Genomic DNA, 20,499 nt, shown 5'->3' on the forward strand with positions numbered 1-20,499 from the left:
CAGTGTTCCCTGGCCTATATCTGCAAACAGTTTAGTCATGACTGCTTCTACAGGGTTCTTTCCAGGGGGCTGGGGGTGGGGAATGAGCTTCTCTTCTATTTAAGATGTAACAACACTCCATTTTTCAAGAGCCTGCGCCTTTCCTCGAGTCAGATACACTGCTCATCGGCCAGGACCCAGGGACAATGGTCACGTCGCCTCTTCCAGCCCAGGAAAGACAGCAGCCACCGTCACATCCCTCCCACAGCCAGGTAGCCACCCGCAAGGACCCAATTTGCAATTTGCAGACTCTCACCCTCCTCGGAGACTTGGGGGACTGGGGGCGGGGGAAAGCCTGGAGCTTTCCCTCCTGCAGCAGCTCTCAGACCCCCCCAACCCAGTCGTGGGAAAGGCACCAGTGCCACCTCCCACACACCTCCCACCCCGGTGGGCTCACAGGTGCCCAAGGACTGCGGCAGGTGGCCGTGTGACTTGCCAGACAGAAGGCACCCGCAGGGCCTCGTGAGGCCCGCTTGGAAAGTTCCGCGTTGGTGCCAGGCGTGCTGGAGACGTCCCCACGCTGGCAGGAAGGAGGCCTTGACCTCAGAAGCCTGCCCAGGACAGCATGTTCAAACCCCGCCTAATCGCCGCCTCCATCCCACCTGCCGGCAGGCTCTCCCCCTGCCCCTGCCCGGCGGCCGGCCCCTCTGTCTCAGGTCTCCCGCCGCCCGCCGTCTAGAGCTCCGGAGAGTGCTCGTTTTATGACTGGAGCTGTCGGCTGGAGAGACACATTTTAAAATTCATGACCTTTCCCATCAGGGTTCAGAAACGGAGCAGACTCCTCGATGAGAGCTTAGTTTATTCTTTCACCGGTCCTGCCCCCCCCCACCCCCTTTCCGCTGCTTCCTCCCGAGCTTTCCTTCCCCATTGTCCTCCAGGATCTTTTGCATTTGTCCCAGTTTTAATCCCCCCACCTCATAAACCAAAGCAAAATGAAAATGCTCCTGTTTCCAAACGGAGCGTGCGTTGGGCTCGCAGGGCACGCCTGGCCATCAAAGGTATCTCCCTTTGTCAGGTGGGGAGGGGCCACGGCAGGTGCAGCTGGACAGCCGAGATAGAGCCGGGGTTTGAAGGGAGTGGGGGTCAGGCGGCAGGGGCTGCGGCGGTCGCAGTTTTCCAGGCAAGGCATGGTGGGGGAGGGGGCATCCACCTGAGGCCAGGGAGGTGGGGGCGCAACGGGGGCCCAGCAGACAGGCTGGCAGCTGCCGGGCGCTGCAAACCCTGCCAAGGAAAATTAAAGAGCAATGTGTTTGCTTCCTGCCACAAGTATAAACAACAACAAAGATTCTCCGGGCGAAATTCTTGCCTCGCGATTTCAGGCGGCTGGCTGTCCTCAGCTGCCCCTTCCCTGCCGTGTCTCCCCTCTTGGGCCTTTACCGAGGCTGTCCAGGGGAGGCCGTGCCCGGTATCCTAATTTATCCTGGGAAACAGGAAACATAAATCTCCTCCCAGACGCGGGAGGCCACACAGGAGGCGCCCGGACTTTACTGCAGCCACAAGAAGCCAACGGAAGAGACGCAGAACCTTCCGTTGGCCCCATGACAGAAATGACACATCTGAGCCGAAGTGAGAGAGAGAGAGAGACAGAGAGAGAGAGAGAGAGAGAGTGTGTCCCCCACCACTGGGAGGGACAATAGCGAATACTTAGCCTGAACTTACCTGTGCCAGGCAAGTTCTAAGCTCTTTGTATGGATCAGCTCATTTACACCTCACATCAAGCTTAGGAGGTAGACCTTAGCCCCGTGTGGTGGCCAATGCCATGCCGACTCTGCTAGGTCACAGTACCCAAATATTTGGTCAGGCATCACTCTAGACATTGCTATGAAGGTACGTTTTAGATGAGATTAGCACTTAAATCAGTAGACAGTAAGTAAAGCAGACGACCCTTTAAATGTGGGTGGGCCTCATCCAATCAGTTGAAGGTCTTAAGAGAAAAAAGACCGAAGTCCCCCAAGGTAAAGGGATTTCTGCCTCCAGACTGCCTTCAAACTCCAGCTGCAACATTAGCTTTTTCCTGGGTCTCCAGCCTGGTTGGCCAGCCCTGCAGACCTCAGAGCTGTCAGCCTCTACAATCTTTTGAGCCAGTTTCTTAAAATAAATCTCTCTATTCACACATGTACAAATAGGATTTTGTGTGTTTATATATGTATATATATGTACACCCACACAGCACACATCCTATCTGTTCTGTTTCTCTGAAGAACACTGACTAATACACCCCACTTTACAGACAAGGAAACTGAGGGCACGGAGAAGTTCATCGCCTTGCCCAAGGTCTCAAGGCCAGTAAGGGGTACAGGCGGGGTAGGAATGCATGCAGCCTGAATTCAGAATCTGCTTACTCACCCAGACACTCACACACGGGAAGTCATAGCCCATCATCAGGGAGCTAACGTGGGGAGGGAAGCGCATGGAAAATGAATTCAAGTAGAAGTTAGCTGGGTCAGTGGACACAGGACAGAAATCAACGAGATTTGTTTTCAAACTCGGCTTCAATTTGACATCTGTGACTTTGAGTGTGTGCTTTACATCTCTCTGGGCCTCCCTTCTCCCGATCTGCAAAATACCATAAAAACTTCACAAGGTGATTGAGGGATTAAATGGGATAATTTTGTGTACAAACAGTGATTTCCCAGTATGCGAGCAAAAATCATGTTCCAAGTCCTCACCAGCTTGACTTCCCGGCTCCTCTACAATTCTCTCCCAGCGTTTTTTCAGCTCCTCAAAGCCGCTGTCCTGTGTCAGAGGCAGGGCTCCCACTGGTGGAGATCACTCCCACCGTGAGTTACTACCCCCTGCAGGGACAGGCTGGGTTTCAGAGCAGGGCCCACCCTCCCAGACCCTCACTGGCATTCCCCCTTTGGGCTTCCCCTGGGCCAGCAAAACCTGTCAGGTTCCTCTTGCTCTTGGGGACGGGACTGCTCGCCCGGGGCCCTCCCCTCACCGTCCCCAACCCTAGCTGCCAGTCTCCCATCTCTGGCTCTGGCTCAAAGCCTGATGGGGGGTGAAGGGGGCTCCTGGGCTTCTCTCTCAGAGGAAATAAGCAAGTACATTCTCCCCCAGGAAGATGAGCACACGCAGAAGGCCACTGACATTCAGGAGCGAGATTCTTCACCAGTAACGACTCTGTCGTGGGCCAAAAGTACGGGGAGCCCAGTTTAGGGGGGTTGGTTTCCATCGTTGCTTCTGTTCTAGGTTGGAGATGCTCCGTGGGCTGGGAACCCAGCAAAGTGTCTGACCTGCATGATCTCACGTGGGTCTCCCACCCCCACTCTTGTGCTATCCTCATCGTTTCTACGATATGAAGGAGAAAGCTGGGATTCGAAGAGAAGCAGCAGGCCACTGCCTCACAAATAGTGAAGAACCAGGATTCACCCCCACACCGGTCTGACTCTGGAATCCTCACCCTTAACTGCCTTTATCATGGGAGTGTCTGTCTATTTCCAACCAACATTAGTTATGGTTTCTGGAAGGCAAAGAGACATTCTATCCCAGCCCTGTGTCTTAGAAGGCAAGTGGCTTTGAACCAGTCACTGAGTCAAAGGAGAGAGATGGAGTAGAGTAATGGTGTCCTGATACTCGGAACACTTACAGTTCTAAGAATGAGTAGTCAAGGGGCCTGAACTCATACATTTATAGCACCTCCTTCTCAACCAGTACTTGGCATTGGGGAACATTCTTGGAACTAGAAATAAACAAGAATATTAGGGATAAACTATCAGGTTCACAAACTGTGTGGCAAAATTTACTGTGCTCTTCTCTCTCCTTTGGATGGGAACACCTAGGTCAGGATATGTGGTCATGATATTGCTGGGATGGAAGCTAATACGGACTGGCCAGACACACTTCCAGCCCCAAGACTCTGCTCTGAATTCACAGGCTTGATAATGCCAATATTAACTACCCCCACCTTCACCCAGTGAGCAATACAAAAAAACATTTGTCTTTTCTACTCCAAAATAGAGAGTCTCTCTTTTTAAAATGCTGAAAATAAAATAAAATAAAATAAAATAAAATAAAATAAAATAAAATAAAATACTGAAAATAATCATAGAGATAAATATAAACAAAAACAGTTTTAGGGAAGAGGGGAAAAAAGAGAACAAGGGAGGAATTTGATGGAACATCTATCTCTTTGTACTGGTCCTCTTTCCTGCAGCTTAATGCCACCTCTTTCATGAGTATAGATTAGAGCCCATGGCAGGTGAGGTCTTAGCCCCATGCATGGTAAAGGGACTTCCCAAAATAAACAGGGAAGGAATTCAGGACATGCCGGTGAGGCCACTGAAATCAATTCACCTCAACATGCACACTGCTCCATCTTATCCCCTATACCTTGGCCTGGGACACCCTTGTCATAACTCAGTAAGAAGTCTATCACTTTGATGGGACATGCCAGGGCTCCTTGTCGCAGTCCAGTGCACACACTCCAGAAATCTCTTGTTGCTTTAATGTTTCGTTTTTAGCTATTTTATTTCATGTGTGCGTTTATTTATGCATGGCAAAGGGCACAACAGAAGTGTTCTCACAAAGGCAATCCGATGACAAAAGAGAGGGAACCTTCATTTGTTCTCTGCAAATCTTTACCATGTGCCCGCGATGTCAGGAGGTGTCTAGACGCATGCGAAAAGACATGGTCGCCGCCCTAAGGAACCACCTGTAGGAATCAACTCCGGGAACCACCTCCTCCAGGATGCCTTCCCCAGCACCCCGGTCAGGATGAGAAGCACCTCCTCAGGGTCCCATGACATTGGATCCTCTGAATCGACGAGCTGCCTCTCCCAGGTGTAATTGCCGGCTTCCTTAGGCTGGCTGTCCTCGCCACGGCTCCAGGGGGACAGGTGCAAATAGGACGCATCTCGCAGCACACTTGGGCAAAGAATTACAATAATGATGGCGACAGTGAAGATGCTGATGATCATATAGCAGGGAAAACGTGTAACCCCTTTTTCAAGAAGGATCGCTTGCCTCTCTTCTTCTGGCCCACATGGCTGACCGTGCCTACCTGCGCGCTCCCAGGGGCTCGGTGCGTGTCTGACAGGACCCTGAGATGACAGCGCGATGTCAGTTTCTTGCGGGGCACTCCTCTCTCTGATTTGCACCATCCTACCTAATAGACTTCAGCTGCATTGAAATGAAAAATGAATAGGAAGTAGATCTTGCTGCTAAAACATATGTGTCAGAAAATCATTATGGGTATTAAATTACAGCAATAAAATGAACCAGAACTAATTTTGCAAATTAAGATCCAATAAATTTTTTTCATAGCCACACCTTTTCTTTAAAAAAAAAAAAGTAGCAAAATAAGATTCAGCCGAACGGTATTAAAATTGAGTGTAAGGCTTTTGGGGGTGGAGTGGGGTGGGGACATGTATAGAACCAGAAATTTCCATATGACAAACACATTAGCGTTTCGGAGGGTAGATGGTAAAGGGTGTTCCTCCCCGTTGTAAGAATACTGCCCCTGTGCCAAACACCATAATGATCTGTTTTTAAGCTGACATACCTATGTATTTCACATGTAAAATTTATGTGTAGATATTCGCCTTCCTCTCTTCTGTCCCCCGCCCCACCTCCCTACTCCCTAGACAAGGTTCTGCTGACACAAGAAACTAGTATATTTCTAAATTTCTGACAACCGCTTATTTTTAGAAGAGACTATTGCTGTCGGTCAAATTAACACTGAAGCTATAAACAAACCTTAGAGCTTTGCCTGTTCTGGAGAATACCAGGATGTCTCCCTCCACCCTCCAGCCTGCGAGGGAGGCTGTAATTAGCTCATTGTCCGTGAACAGGCACAAAGGAGGCAGTGCCTGCATCCCCGCTCCCTTCCGACCTTTCCACGGGAGATCTTGGGGCAAATGTTAATTAATTAAGTGAGTAACTTCCACCATCTCCTGGGAACACGGTCGCGCACAACTCCTCGTTCCAAAAGGGACAGCGAGGAGAAGGATGCTGGGCAAGAACTCGCAGAGAGGGTCCGCCAAGAAGAGGGAGAAACAGGATTCACTTCCCTGCTGTCGCTTTCCTCCTGGCTTGGGCTCTGGCAGAACTGCGCCCAGCCGTTCTGCTACACCCAGTGAACCAAACTATTTATAGCCACACAATCATTATAAATAAAGCTGTTTATAACACCGAACCTTGGCCCTGCATTACTTAAAACTGTAGACTGGCAGCTATAAATAACTCTGTTACATGCACAAGTGTGACTACTGACTGATACTTCCTCAAATTGTGACAAATAATGACAACTTTGTTTGACAAACATCCCACTGACATTCATCTGATTTTGAATAAGTGGTGCTGCTTTTTTAATTTGGTCCCTGAGGCCCGGGATCTCAGGGACTTGTCTTTAGTCTTCTCCTCTCTCACCTCCTGCCCCCGAGGACTCTGTCCTGTGTCTTGCTGCTTCTCCCCACCCCAGCCCCCCTAATCACTGAGAGGGATTTGGGGCCATTTAAGAGGAAGCTTATTAAGTTCTCTGTTTCTCTCACCAGACAGTTCTGCTGTCGGGGCTTTGCAAGGGTTTGGGGAGTTTTGTTAATGACACAACAGCAATAGAGAGGGGGAGGGACATGTGGGCCAACCTCCTGGTGCTGGATGAAGGTGGAAAGAGGACCCCCAAGGGCAAGGCAGAATTGAACATCAGATGGTTGGAATCTGAGTCTTTGGGGTGGTGGGTGGGGCTGTCACCTAGAAATGCTGGGTGTTGGCTGCCAGTGAACCAGTGAAGGACAAGAGTCTGGACAAGGGACTTACCTCCCCAGGCACCTGACTTGAGAGATCTTGACTGATCCTACTTTGGGTCCCCAAGCTGGCGTTCTCTCTGCAGGGGAGCTGCTATTCACGTATGTCAGGGATTTCAGAGCACCAGCGGACCTTTGCAATGTGACTCACCCTTTTACAGGGAGAAGAGTTGAGCCAGAGTCTCCCACAAGCCGTTAAAGCAGAGCGAGACTAGAACTCGGCTCTCTGGGCTCCAGATGGGGGCTTCTCGCCCCATCCTGAAGTTGATTAATGCGCGTAAAGCGTGTGCACCTGTTCCTGGCCCCTGGCAACGGTTCCCTGACTGCTACCTATTACGGGAGTCGTGATTCTCATCCAGGGCTTTCCCCTGCTAGTCTGAACGCCCTCTTTGAAAGGCACTCTTATACCTCTCCCCACTTCCCATGGTCCAGCTTCTCTGTCTGATTTACCTTTTTTTTTTTTTAAGATTTATTTGTTTATTTGAGAGAGAGAGAGAGAGAGAGAGCGTGCGCGCGCAGGGGGAGAGGCAAACGGAGAGGGAGAGAGAGAGACTCTCCAGCAGATTCCCCACTGATCGCAGAGCCAATGCGGGGCTATATCTCACCACCCTGAGATCGTGACCCGAGCGGAAATCAAGAATCAGACGCTCAACTGACTGCGCCACCCAGGTGCCCCGGACTGAACTCTTAATTTTAACAAGTGCACAATCTCACCTTCCCGCCCCCCTTTTTCCAATCTCTTAAATAGAACTTTCGGAGCAATGTCTTATAGGTCATGACACAGCTGTCCACCTCCTCCCCCGTCTCCCCGGCCAGGCCAGAAACACAGTGAGGAGGGGCCCTCTCAGAGCTTACAAGTGCAGGGCGCACCCCCGAGAGTGAGCACCTCCTTACATCTGTACCCTACCTGCTTCTCAGGGTACAGGGTACTTTTCTACTCCCAACCCTGCTCCTTCCTCCCCCAGAATAAAAACCCACCAGTCGGTTCCATATCTGCCAGAGTAACTATAGACTTCTCACCCTGGATGACAATGTCCTTGGTTACTGGTCCCACCTACTTCTCCAGTTCCAATCTACGCTTCATGCCAAAGCGGACTCTTCCCTCTTCCCAGAACATGCCGCCTTAGCGCGTTTCCTGTTCGCTTTGACAAGGATGCTCTCCCTTTGCATTACAAAACCCTCACCCACATCTCGCAAGACTCCCTGAAAATGCCCCAGGAAGCCTGTGCTGACCGATCGGGCAGCTGCGACCCTCTTTCCTTGGAATCCCTGTTACCTTTATATGTGTGTCTCCTTCGGCCTTGGCCTGTCTTCATGCTGCAGTAAGGTTACTGTGAACGTGTTTATGTTTCATCTTCTCTAAGGGTTAGGGGGACCTCTTTCTTCATCATCTTGGTATCTGGTGTAGCATATATCCAGAAAAGGCAAAACATTCCAAAAGTCACTTTATTAAAAGGGCAGGCAGAAACAAAAACAATTAAAAAAAAAAAAAAAAGACTTTGCAAGTATCAACCAGTGCCTATCTGCTAAGATGTGTAAGTAAGTAGCAAAACTTATAATGGAGCCACATGGCTTGCACCAGCCCAGCCTTCTGCCCTGCGGAAGGTTCCAGAAGGGATGTCCACCTTCACGTGACTGTGACCGTGACTGTGGATGCTTGAGAGAACTGGAAATGAAAAAAGATGGATAAATAGCCAAACCCAGGCAGTGAAAGACGTTGGAGGACAAAGGGGCAAGTATCTCTTCAAGCCATCAGTCAGCGGGCCCTCTAACTTGTATTTCGAGCCTGAGGTGTTCGTGACCCAGAACCACCCTTGAAAAATAAACATCTTCCCTGCCTCAGGGCCTTAACAATCGGCCATACTTCCTACCTGTCCCTGCACCCTTTCAGCTTTCATATTACTAAGACCCGTGGAGCTCCCAGGCTCTTGTGGACCCCCCAATGCTGATGTTGATGAGAGAATTTGCCAAGCTTGGTCAGATCTCTCCCACTGGGCTCCGCATTCGCGTGTGTTGCGGCACTGGCCCGCCTCTCTAGGCCTGCAGGGCCCGGGGGCTCCTCCCGACCCCCGTGCCACCCTGTGGACACCAGCCAGAAGTCACCCATCAGAACCAACCCGTGCCCCAGAGGAGACGCAGACCAGAAAGCATCCACTGACCAGCTGACCACTAAAGAGGAAAATCACAGATCGAGCCCTCCTACAAGAGCCCTTTCTTCCTCCAAAGCCCCACGGGAAGGAAGGCGCCAGGCAGGAGAGGGGCTTGGAGTCCCTTTGTGCTCTTCGTATTAACACAGTCACACTTTGCTATGCAGATGTCACTTCCAATGAGCACCAGGGCTTTCCCGGGCCTGGACTCGAATTGAAGGAATTGTTACTGTTGCTGAATGGCCGGGGAATTCATTAATGCAAAGCCAGCCACTTCCTAAATGCTTGCTTTGTGAGCAGTCTCAGAGTCCTGGGGACCTCGATTCCTGTGGTCAGCGCGGCCCCAGGCCTCCGTGTCAGCAAGTGATCTTTATTATCACCGTCGGCCCCTTTCTAAAACCGCCAGGGCACCGGGGAACGCGGCCTCACCTGGAACCTGGTGGCCACAGCCAACCATCCTCAGATTTCTCTGGAGCAGGGCCTACTGGGTGGAAAAACTGCCCCCCCCCCCATTCTGGATTTTTCGCACACCACCTTCCTTTTTGAAGAAAGGCTTCGTTTGCGTGTTAAAGATGGGAACCAGAGCGCGAACAGAAAAAAAGGCTTTTCTCAACCCTCCTCCCCCCTAAGGCGGTTCCTTGAGCTCTATGCAGGTGCGAGAACATCCGCACGCACACGCTCACGCTTCACAAGGCCCGGCGCACACACAGAGGTTTTCGGATCAGAATGACTCGGTCCCCACCTAATGTAAAAGTCAGTTCCGATTTGAAGGAACGCTTCTTGGAGTAACCTGCCTCCTAGGAATAGAGGACACTGGAAGAAAAGAGGTGGTCCGCGAACGTGCCAAGCCCTCTGCCTGATACACACACACACGTCACTGCACACACCCAGGCTGGCTGCTTTAAATCTTCCCCCAGCTTCTGCTGACCGGGCATGTCCAGGCCCCACTTTGGTTTTTGCTGTGGTGATGGCATTGCGGTCTCCTCAAGCCAAACTGCCAGTCCTGAAATCCCCCTTCAAGCTTTAGGAAAAAACAAAAAAACAAAAAACTAGCACCATGATGCTAACAATGGTGGGATTGAGGACAGATTTTTTTTTTCCTTTATGCATTGTTGCATATATAGTCTACAGGAAGGGTATATGTTTTATATTCAAGAAAAATCCCTGTGTGATGTAAAAAAAAAGAAAGAAAATTATTTTAGTTTTATAACATCCCTCAAGATCCTGAGGTTTGCTTTGGCAGCTTTATCTGATTTTTGTGGAAGGGGCATTCTGGTCTTGAAAATTAGCCTGGGTCATAAAACAAGGAGACTATGACATTCCCTGAAATTGGATCTTAAACCACTGGTTTCTGTCTGAACTTAGTGAAAAAGCAGTCCTTTAAAGGAGAATTTATCTTTGGAAGCTCCATCCTCCCCTTTCTGTGTTCTTATCCCTCTTCCCATGCCCTCGCCACCCTTATAGTTCCCATCACTTTCCCTGCTTTACTTTTTTTTTTTTTCTACTTACAATTCTTAAAACACACTTCAAGGATGGGGCCTGGTGTCAGTCATTTACACCTTAGTATGAATTAGAATAATCAAGATTTACTTAGCTATGCTATAAGTGTATATTTGCATTTTAATTCTCAATCCAATTGTATAATGAAAGGTATGGGCTCAGGAATGAAAATGGTCATCACCTCTCTGCATTTATGAAATCAGACACCTAGGTTCCCAGCTCTTCTGTTTGTGGGAAAGGCAGGCCCCTGACTGCAGTAAATGTTTCCACTTCAGCTATAGAATATCACCATTTAATGTCTCTGTCCCTTTAGAAACAGCACACACTCCGGAGAGCCTACTAAATGCGGGAATGGTTGAAATAGTGTTCAGTCTGCAAAAATATTCACAGGCCCGGGTCTTTTCAAAGACTTTATTCTGTATTCTTATTTATAAAATCATATCTGCTTCCCATATATATTGAATAGATATATTGAGTGCCTGATAAATAAAAATGAGTAATGATTTTGCGTGTGGATTTTGGACACAGATGAAGAAACTGTGTCCCAGAGAATTTAAATAACCAGTCAAGGTCATTCACTGGTCAAGGTAGGGCTTGGCTGAGAGAAGGGGGTTTCTGGTTCTTGGGCTCGTGTTTCAACACATCATCTCTCAAACCGCCTAATTCAAGTCCCAGAAAAATCCAACAGCCTCACGCTGACGGGAAGCTTCAGAGTGACCCTTCTAATTCTCTCCCCCTTTCTTTGAGGGAATTCTTGGCAAGTAAGCTATGAAATGAGGTTGAGTGAGCAAATGCCACGTGACTGACCCTTCCAAGCTTTCTCAACTTATTAGAACAGGCTCTGAAGATTAAAGGGCAAAAATACTGAAGGAAGAAAGACCTAGAAAGAAACACTCGCTTGTCTTTGCTCCTATTTCCATCATTCTGACCCACACCACAGCGTGGTCAATCCCTGGTTATTCACACATTGCCTGGGACCTAGCGAGTTGGGGGGGCGGGGCTGCCAAGAAGCTTCCCCAGGGTTCACCCCTTAGGCAGAATTTCCCAGTGGAAATCTACCTCCAGCCAAAAGGGTGAATTCATGGTGACCTTGTATTACTCACAGCTGGATGGTTGATCAACAGCTGACTCTGTACCCAAGGTTAGATCTGGGGTCACCTTCCACCAGACCCCATGGGGACAGCATCTAGACCCCCTAATCATCATGTACCCTGTATATTTGCCACATCACCCTGTCTGCTGTCACCTAAAACCCAAACCATATCTTGACCTTGACCCACTAATGTGGGCTACATAAAGACCCTCCGTAACTGCCATTTATAGATTTGTTCATTTATTCAGCTAAAATATGGTAAGTGGTTACCGTATACCAGGCACTGGGCCAGGCTCTTGCTATATAAAGAAACCAGACACACAGCTCTTGCTCTTGACAAGCTGATGTGAGAATCAGAAAGAAAGGGACAGATGACAGAGAGCCAAGTTCATTTATACCCAGCTCGACAAACGCCTCTTTCTTCTTGGAGACTCCGATCAGACATCGCCCTCTTCGAAAGACTTCCTGCTCCTCTACAGGCAGGGCTGTGCTTCTTCTGATAATACGTGGACTGTTCCTCGACTACAGAATTTTTCCTATTGTTGCAGTTATTTCTATGCATGTCTGCTCAATTTTTTAGACTGTGTGTGCAAAGGCAGGAGGATGGAGAGAGGAAAGGCAGAAACTGCTATTTCACACCTCCAAATACCCACCGTATCTGGGACTTTTCAGATGGATGGATGGATAGATGGATGGATGGTTGAATGAATGGAATGTCCAAGCTCTCTTGTCCCCTGCATAGATTTCCTTTACCCAAATGTGCGTCCACCCGTCCAAACGAGAAATACATTTCCTCATGGCTCCTTAATACGTAGAGGGTGGTTATTTCTGGTTCATTGCACAAACTTCCAGAATTTGGAGACGTGAAAGCCTCATCTCACTCAGCCAAAAGCTCTCTTCGGTTGTCTTTGTTTGTTTTAGCGGGAGCGTAAGTAGAGTGTGTGTGAGCACGCATGAGTGTGGGTGTGCGTCAGTCTGCACGTAATTGGGTGGCATCCCCAATAGCAGGTGTCCCTCCAGTAGGTCTCAGCAGTGACGGAGGGCACGGAGGGGTGTGCCAGAAAGATGGGGAGATGCAGCCTGCCAAAACCAATCACATTAAATCTTAGTGCTCATTCAGGGCCTGTCACAGGAGGAGAAATCTGATGAACACCCGAATGTCAGGGTGGTTATAGCGTCTGTTAAATGGCTTGTTAATGTGATTGTTGAGAATTTTACACAGAAATGACACTGGTTACAATCAGAGCAAGGCAGGCCTGGCTCCCAGCCAGCTTCTACCGAGCTCTGCCTCCACTTCGGGCCAGGTGGATGGTGGGGGGGGGGGTCCGCGGCTACCTGGCCTGGCCTCCTGCCATCATTGGAAAGCTTTCTCTCTCACTTGTAATCTGTTTCTATTAAGAGAAAGCTGGTGATCTCCCCCCACCAGAAAAAGAGGCCTCCTGTCATAAATGTTACCTGTTCTTACAAGTGGAGCGAAGATCTTTTATAACACAAATAAGGGGAGCTTGGAAACCATTTGTCTGTTCTATTTCTGGCGGGAAGGGTACCTATCAGAAAACATTTCGCATTGGTTTAAGGGGGGCCTGAGTAAGAAAATCCTTCCACAGGCCGAATCTGTTTCGTTCGATAGCCGGGCAAACAATCATAGACTCTTAGGGTCATAGACCCGGAAGGTGACCCAGCCAACCTTAAGTTTCTGCTGCGGGGTCAGTGGTGGGCTGGAGTGACAATCCAGTTGTCCCAATGGTCAGTCCAGCTTACCTCCCCCGCCCCCACATGTACTGCCTAAAACCCAGATGCCTCACCGTTGTCTTCGGTAGCAAGAAACACAGGCTGCTCTCTTGGCCCTGGCCCTGGTCCCCAGGACATCGCTGACATTTCCTGCCACGCGCTGCCCTTACCTCTGAGCACAGATGCTTGGCTCTCCCCGCCACCTGGGTGTGTAAGGACTGAGTCCCTGGGAGGCAGGGTGACCGCAAGCACAGGACACTCCCCCCGGGGAACAGACGAGCCAAAGCGGCTGGTTACCATTGCTTCCTTGGGAGGACAGAACTTTCCCTGCCTGGGTCCTTTTCTTCCATCCCTTGGCAGTGGCAAAGGATGATTTTTCAAAGGCCTGGCTCACCCCGTACACTCTGTTTTTCGCTGACACACTCTCCCCTCGTGTGCAAAGCCTTGAAGTATTTTTCTGGTCAATTTAAGCCCCTATGGCAGGGCACGTTCCGGGCCTGAATCACGCAGTTATAGCAAAGGACAAGCCCCTGCTATTCTAACTCCTCACCTACTCTGGAACTCCCATCAGTTCCTCAAGACCCATGGGAAGTAAGATCTGCTCTCCCAGCCTCTCTTGACAATTCCATTCCTGGGCTCCACCAACAGGAATCCTTCGACCAGCCTTCCCTCTGTCTCTTCCTTGCAGTGCTCTGAGCCAGGGTCTGTGCGTTGGTTTTAATGGCTTTTCTTGAAGGCAGGTTACCCTCTGTATTAATTTCCTAGAGCTGCTGTGACAAATTACCCTCAACTTGGGCACTTGAAACAACAGGAATGTACTCTCTCACAGTTCCAGAAGCCAGAAATACAAAATCAAGGTGCTGGCAGGGCCATGCTCCCTCTGAAGCCCCTAGAGGAGAATCCTTCCTTGTCCCTTCCAGGTTCTGGTAGTTCCATGCATTCCTTGGCTTGTGGATAAATGATTCCAATCTCTCCTTCTCTCCTCACATGGCCACCTCCTCTTCTTCTGCTGTGTTCTCTTCTGTCTCTTTAAGGACACTTGTCACGGGGTTTAGAGCCCAACTGGATAATCTGGGGTGATGTCATCTTGAAACCTTTAACTGAATTATGTCTTGAAAGATCCTTTTCCCAGATCAGGTCACATTCTCAGACTCTCAGGGTTAGGCTATGGGTATGTCTTTCTAGAGAGCACCATGTAACCCACTACACCCTCTTCTAGGAATGCCACTCAAATGCAGGTTCCCCAAGATCAGAATGGAAACCTTGCACTTTGGAGTTACTCAACAATTCAGCCGTGAAGTGTCGAGTGCTGTTTGCACACTGGAGGCTGGGTATTAGCTCAGTTTTAGACACACCAGATGAATAAGGCCTGCTTCCTGCCCTCCTTTTGTCTGATAAATCAGACAAAAAAGCAAATAGATCACTACAATACAACTTAGAGAAAAAAAAAATTGGAAAAGTCCCCTCACTCAAGAATCCTATGGCCCATTTCCCTGACAATTCCATATTCCAAGCAGTGTCATCCTCTTTTTGTTCCTGAAATCTGCTTAACCAGGAAAATGAGAAGGGATGGAGGAAGGGAGGGGTCACAGAGGACAAGGGAGGTGTCTTCCCTGATGAACTTTCTTTAGGCCGTGGATACGTCTGTCTAGATATTAAAAGTAAGGGCAGACATTTGGCCAAAACAGTGCACTTGGGGGCACGATGTTTCTGATGTCTGAGCAGAGAGCATCTCGGAGTCCGAAATGGCTCACGCACGGACAGAAGTGATGGCTCCCTGAAAGGCCTTCCACGTATTTGTGCACAAATCGACACCTTGGCCGGATGCCAAGGAGCAAGCTTGCTCTTTCACTGTTGAATTGTTTAAGCATTTCAATACTTGAGTTATGCGAGGCCATAGCTGAGCTCCCATGTGAACCCTTGCATGTTTAGCACTCCAGATAGGAGATGGCCTGGCTCATGGACAGAGAAATAAGGCAAGCTCTGTCCTCCGCTTCAAAACAAAGAATCTAAAAACCCTCTCCTAAATTCCTAAGGGGCAGGGGATGGGAAGTGGAGGGGGGGGGCATGTGAAACATCATTCAGTATGATAAGGACATCAGGTGGAGAGAAATCAAAAACATACCTTGTCAAGTAGTTCTAGAAGGTTCTTTCTATAGCAAAGCCTTCCACCATTTAGGAGGCCGATTGTAGATAATACTTATCCTTGAGAGCTGATAAATACAGACATAAAAAAGTCAGGCAAATAGACAATGTACAAATTGGCTGGAATATTGCGATTCAGAAATAATCACTTGCTAGAGTGGTTCTTTTGCTCTGTACTTTTAAAAACACACAAAAGTATTATCTTACAGTAAAATGACTCTTCTTCTGATTTTTTTCATAGTTGAGACTCAATGAGTAAAACATAGATAATCATCCTAAACCAACCCTTATCTTCAGGGCTCTGCCATTATCTTTGAAAAATAAATTACGTGCTGGAACAGTTCTAAGAAAATTGGCAGAGATCCGCCAGCTGACCAAAGAAAGTTAAAAGTAAAACTGCAACATTTTCTAGGAAGACATGCTTTGGTGACTATGCCCAGTAAAGAACTTCTCAGCCCCAGATAAGTGGCCCTTAAAAAACACCATGTTGTGATTCCAATCTTTGCTCTTAAAAAATGACTCACGTTAAGTCCTGAGTGTAACATCTTGACCAATAAGAACAATAATATGCATAATTGTAATTACATCCTCGGAACTACAAAGGAGCATACCGCCATAAACCTGCTCACAGAGCTGAGAAATGTTATGAAGTCGGGGTTGATCTGGCTAAGTCCCAAATTCTCTGAGCTCACACTGTAGCCAAAAGAGAACAGTGTAAGCTGACTTATCTAGCTCTAAAGATTAGGGTCACCCCAGCTGCACACCCCAGGTGGTCACTCCCTTGTGCAAGTGAGTTCACCACAAAAATTGATTCTAACCCATTTCTCATTCCTAATTCAGTCTACCAGAAAAAGCAAGAAACTCCATCCTTCAAAGAACAGAGAGAAATGCAGGTGGTGACTTCTGTCTACAGATCTCATTTAAGAAAGTGTCCGCATAATGCATTGTTCATCACCCCAGCATGGCCATCCAGTGGGCTCCTGCTGCCCCAGACTGTGTCCGTTGTGTCCCTCCACCTCCCACTCCTGCCCCAGGACAGGGGCTCCAAATCTCAGGTTCACCGATGCGGCTGCCACCTCTTGGACTGCCCTAAGCAAGATGAAGGCACACTAAGACCAAAATGCAAGAAGGCCTATGGGTCCCTCCATTTTCACATTATGAAACGGGTTCAAGGAAGGCCTCCATAAAGGTATGTCCACGTCCCAGACCTGTGAGCGTGACCTTGTTTGGAGAAAGTGTCTTTGCAGACATAACTGAGTTAAGAATCTGGAGATGAGACCATGCTGGATGATTCAAGTGGGCCCTAAATCCAATGACAAGTGTGCTTGTAAGAGACACAAAGAGGAGAGACACATGAAGAAGAAGAGAAAGCCATGTGGAGATGGAAGCAGAAATTGTCATGTCACAGCTAGAGCCAAAGAACGCCTGGAGCCCAGAAGCTGGAAGGTACAAGGAAGAATTCTCTCCTGGAAACTTCCCAGGGAGCACCAGGCCCTACCAACACCTTGATCTTGGACCTTAGACATCTGGAGAGGATCCATTTCACCCAAGTTTGATGTTATTTTTTATAGCAGCTCTAGGAAACTCATACCCCTTGCTTCATTTTCAAGAACAAATTACACTCTCACGATCCAGAAGGCCATGCCATACTATGATCAAGCTGCTAAGTTTGGTTTGAAATCTTGTGCTCTTTCATTACCTAATTGGTCATATCCCTCAAATTTAATTAATCAGTCAATAAATACACTTTACATCTACTAATTTGTGGCAGCAAGCACAAAGATGATGCTTCAAGTTTTCACTACAACTCAGGACGAACGTACACATGATAGACACATCTGAGGTTGTCTGCCCTCAGCAACCAAATCTCCTTTCTCTGTAAATCACATTCCACACTCTCAGGATTGAGCCCCAAGACCTATTCGTGTTGCGTGACTCTTCTCCACCTCCTATTAGACCAGGTATGATTGATAGGAGCAGGGACAGAACTTGACCGAAGCTGGACCAATCACGCTGTCTCTCCTGGGGATCTGAGGTTGGGATGAAGGTAACGGAGCTGGCTGGGCGCAGAGAGGTAAACTCAGCCGCCATCAGGAGGCCATCTTCCTGCATTTTTACAGATACAGGGCAGTCCGGACAGAGAAGAAGGGGACAGATGCCAGAGAAAAACAAAGATCAGAGACGCAGAGAGCGTCCTCTCTGGCTTCCTCCTGCAGCCCTTGGATTCGGCACAACATTCCAATATCCTCCTTACACCTTCTTTTTGGCCTAAATCAGTTCAAGCTGATTTCGGTGGTCAGCAACCAGGAGAAACTTGGTTAAAACCTACATGAGCTCGAACAAATAAAATTAACAAGTAAAGATTTACATTTCAGGACAGATACATGTAGGGACAGGCTGATCTATCTGTCTACCTCTCCATCTAACCTCTAGACATCTGTACTTCTTTACTGATATACAATACATACAACGTTCCATGACCAAACATAAAGTACTTGCAGATGTAAAAAATTAAGAAATCCTTACTCTTCGTTTGCATCCTTATTTTAAAGGGACTGTTCATTTTAGTCCACCCCTTATTTACTGAATTAGAATTTAATAAGTGTTTATTGCACGCACACCAAAGAGGATCCTGAAGACTTTTTTCGAAAGTCCACTCCTACCCTTGAAGTACTTATGACCTAATTAAGAAGATAAAATACACAACGTGACCTAGTGTGGGTATCTCACCTTGTCACAATTCCTGGCAGTTTTCGACTTTCATTCATCGAAAACTTCTCCATACCCCGACCACTCACACATTTGACACTGACACCTCTCAACCCGCTTTTGTATGCCAAACTCGGATCTTTATAAATCAGCTGAGAAAAGAGCATTTTGAGCTATTGCATGGCGGTGCTGTCAGCCAAGAGCCGAGTTCTGGAACTGTTATCATTTTTTTTTCCCGCACGGCAATGCTTCTGCAATTACTTGAAATTTTTTATTACACCGTGCCCCTATGGTTTTATAAAAATAAGTGGGGAAATGGAAAAATGAAAGCACTTCAACGTAATTCTCATGAACTTAACACAATCAAGACAAAGGTGGAAACAGGGCAACCCAATGCGGTTAAATACTCACCGGATTTTAACTGGTGAAGGAAAATAACAAAACGAAGGAACTTTTATGAAATGGCGCAAAGCTGTCTTGCAAGAGTGGATCTAAGAGCAGAGGAATACTTAGAGGTCGGATCATTCTTGCAGGCTTTGGGGACGGGAATCCCTTCCTCTTCTCTTGCTCTGCTCTCATGCGTGGCTGTGAGTTGGAAGCTTCCCAGAAGGCTTTGCTGATGGGAGCGGTACCTCGTCTGTGGACCCGTGGAAGGGACCACAGGGGCTGGAATCTGACCTTTCCTCATACCTGTTTTCTCAGCTCCGAGGTAAGGTAGGGAAGACCCTCACAGACTAACTGACTCTGCCCCTTTTTCAGTTCTGTTATGATGCCTTCCTGTGACAGCTCACCATTGGAGTCTTGGTCTAGCCCAGGCAGGTGCTCAACCAGGGACATTTTTGCCTGCCAGGCGGTGTGTGGCAAAAGTTAAAGATATTTTGCTGGTCACAACGGGGAGCAGGGAGGAGCGCTACCAGCAGGTAGGGGTCATACTCAGGGAAGCTGCTAAGCATCCTACGCAGGCCAGCCCCGAACCCCCAAAATTTCGAATGGTGCTGCCCAAGCGGAGAAAACCACGAGCTCCCAAACTCTGTTCTTACTTTAGGAATTCTCTTTCCATTGTAAAATTCTCTGGATCCAATGAACTAACCTCTCTCTGGACGATGAGTTTCTTCTTTCATTTGTGTGGGGTAAAGTGACTGTCACGTAGGGGTGGAGGTGGGGGCAGGGAGGAACTAGATAACTGTCATGTACTGAACCTTCACCATGAGCTGGCTGAACACGGTTCTAAGAGCTTGGCAAACGTGACCACATTTAATGCTAGGAGAGCCCTGTACAGTAGGTCCACTAGGAGCCTCGTCTTACAGATGAGATCCGGGGCTGAGAAGGTGTTCAAAGTGACAGAGGTCTTAGGTGCCGAGCCAGGGCTGGAAGGGAGTCTGACCCCAGAGCCGGAGGAAGCGTGAAAAGCCAGAAACACAGCTGAGGCTCCCCCACAGAATGTAAAGGAAGAAAGAGCAGGAGACACACTTGGGGAGACCCTGTGGATCAGGAATAAGTCCACGCGTGCCCTCCGTGTCCTTTGTGGTGGTCCAGCCGCCGAAGTTGTAGCCCGAGCCCTTGGACTTGGACCATGCTTTCGAGCCACAGCCCCGCTGTTCAGGGCTCTCACACCGCGGCTCTCTCGTGGCTGGTGCAGAAGAGGCGTTTCCCCCTCTCACAGGGCTCAGACTCATCACATCCTGTTAACCCAGAACTTGTTTTGTGCAAAAACTGCAGAACTGTGAAAAGGAGCAGAAAGCATGTGCTATGTTTAAATATGCCGGGCCAATATGCTGACCAGCGAGGTTTGTTTATTAAAATCTTTATGTGGGGTGAAGCTCAATTGAGCTTATGTCAGCTGGTTTATGGAGAGGCCCTGTTTTCAAGATCAGGCTGCTGTTTGTCTTCTTTACTGAGCTGACAGAGAACATTCTGGAGAATACATTATGCCAAAAACATCTGTATTACAGAAAATCAACAATGAAGTGCAACATCTCCAAATGGAGTTAGTACTTTGAAAGGCTTTTATCTGTCAATAGATTAAACTGCTATTTTTATCTAACGAGGAAACTAGAGGAAGTGTAAACCGGTTTAAGAACAGCAGAAACTGGCCTACTCTTTTCTGCCAAGTTATTTTTGCACGCTGGGGAGGGAAGGGGGGTGGGTTTCTGTTTTGTTGTAATCAGTGCTTTAGGGAAAAAAAGAAAGAAAAGAAAGAAAGAAAGAAAGAAAGAAAGAAAGAAAGAAAGAAAGAAAGAACGAACTTAAAAAATGACCTTATCCCAAATCAGAATACTTGGGGCTGATTTCCCCCCTCTATTATTTCCCCACTGGAATGCATGCCCCCGAATGAGACACTATGTGACAGGGTTTGCCTCTCATGAAGAGCTGGGCCCCTTCTAGGCTT

At 48.2% G+C, this 20,499-nt stretch overlaps 1 long non-coding RNA gene across 3 annotated transcripts; it reads right to left on the reverse strand.

The window, feature by feature from the left end:
- Positions 1-4,504: 4,504 nt before the first annotated feature.
- On the reverse strand, positions 4,505-20,290 carry LOC103664896. Of its 3 annotated transcripts, none has more exons than XR_569156.2 (5): positions 19,201-20,290; positions 18,522-18,601; positions 8,062-8,184; positions 5,045-5,163; positions 4,505-4,908 (listed from the first exon to the last, which is right to left on the reverse strand). It is a non-coding gene; the product is annotated as an uncharacterized LOC103664896 (long non-coding RNA). The 3 variants fall into 3 exon arrangements; XR_005838809.1 differs by adding an exon at positions 15,382-15,469 and having other exon boundaries at positions 4,505-5,163; XR_005838808.1 differs by having other exon boundaries at positions 4,505-5,163.
- Between the last annotated feature and the right edge of the window lie 209 nt (positions 20,291-20,499).

The sequence above is a fragment of the Ursus maritimus genome, unplaced genomic scaffold (genome assembly GCF_017311325.1).
Source record: "Ursus maritimus isolate PB19 unplaced genomic scaffold, ASM1731132v1 scaffold_30, whole genome shotgun sequence".
In the NCBI taxonomy this organism is placed as follows: Eukaryota; Metazoa; Chordata; class Mammalia; order Carnivora; family Ursidae; genus Ursus; species Ursus maritimus.